Genomic DNA, 1572 nt, shown 5'->3' on the forward strand with positions numbered 1-1572 from the left:
CCTAACCACAGTGCTGAAAAAAAATTAAACTAAAAGCAAGGAGAGCTGTCCATGGTGCTAAAACACTTTCAACGAAACCACATAGGAAACTGTCCATGGTGCTAAACTATTTAACCTTAATCAAAAGTTGGAACTGCCTATGATGTTCAAACATTTTCAATTAAAAATTAAGTTAGAGCTGTCCATGGTGCTAATGTGCTTTTGACTAAAAGACAGGGCAGACTGTCCAAGGTGCTAAAACAAAGCAAGAACTGTGCAGGGTGCTAAAACACTTGACGTTAAGTTACAGTATGAAACATCCATGATCATAAAACACTTGACAATAATTATCAGGAGGAACTGACCATGGTGATATAACACAGGGGGAACGATCTATTGTGCTAAACCATTTGACACTAAAACAGAAGGAACTATACATGGTGCTTAAACAGCCGGGCAGGAGATAGCAATGGTGCTATAATATTTCAAAATAAAACACAAAGGAAACTGTCCATGTTATAAAAAAGAGGGGACCCGTCCATGGCGTCCAAGCCACTTGAAACTTAAGGACAGGGAGGGCTGTCCAAGGTGCTAAAACACAATGGGGAACTGTCCATGTTGCTAAACCACTTGACACGTAAACACAGGGGGAACAGTCCATGGTACTAAAACACAGGAGAACTGTCAATGGTGCTAAACACAGGAGAACTGTCCATGGTGCTAAAACACAGGAGAACTGTCCATGGTGCTAAACATAGTGTTGGGTTTTAACCATGTGAATGCTGGATAATGAGTATTAGCCGCTTCAGGGCTCATATCAGAGAGCACAAGTCACCAGATGGAGCTAAACTTTTTAATTGGTGGAGCGTAGACAGGCAGTCACAAGTTGTACATTGTTGCTTGAATAATGAATGAATGACTGACTGGAATGAATGAATGAATGTTAAATGAAGTTTCTGAAATAAATTCAAAAAAATGTACATTAGCGCCACGGCTGATTTACCTTTTATTATCTAGCAAAATAGGGTATTATTAATCTAATCAAACTAAAATACTGACAAAAGATATACAACTATCACAATGTGCAAATAAAATGAATATCCTATCTTGCACAGCACCAAAAACGAGTCACACACAAGCTAGCAACATCTATGGTAGGCAGAGGAAAAATTAGCAAGCTAGCAAACACAACTAAGCTAACTGCTTCACATTACAGGGTAAAAATGGTTAACATTCGCATAATGTTTAAGACAGAAACAATTTAGTGATAGCTTAATCTGCTGTTACAATAGCTAGATATAAGTAACAACTTACATCGTCTCTGACTTCAACACATGCGACTGCCATAATAAAATAACAAAAGTGTTGCGGCGATTTCTGACGTAACGTACGTAATTAACGTAGCTTTAACTAACGTGACTTTAACTACACAGTCTCTGTAGCATGAGGAATTCACAACAGATAGGAAGAACTATCCATGATGCTAACACAGTTGACATTAAAAGACAGGGGGGGCTGTTCATGGTACTAAAACACAGGGGGAACTTTCCATGGTGATAGCCCCTTTACAATAAGAGGAAACTCCATGGTGAT

This window comes from Etheostoma cragini, chromosome 8, assembly GCF_013103735.1.
Source record: "Etheostoma cragini isolate CJK2018 chromosome 8, CSU_Ecrag_1.0, whole genome shotgun sequence".
Taxonomy (NCBI): domain Eukaryota; kingdom Metazoa; phylum Chordata; class Actinopteri; order Perciformes; family Percidae; genus Etheostoma; species Etheostoma cragini.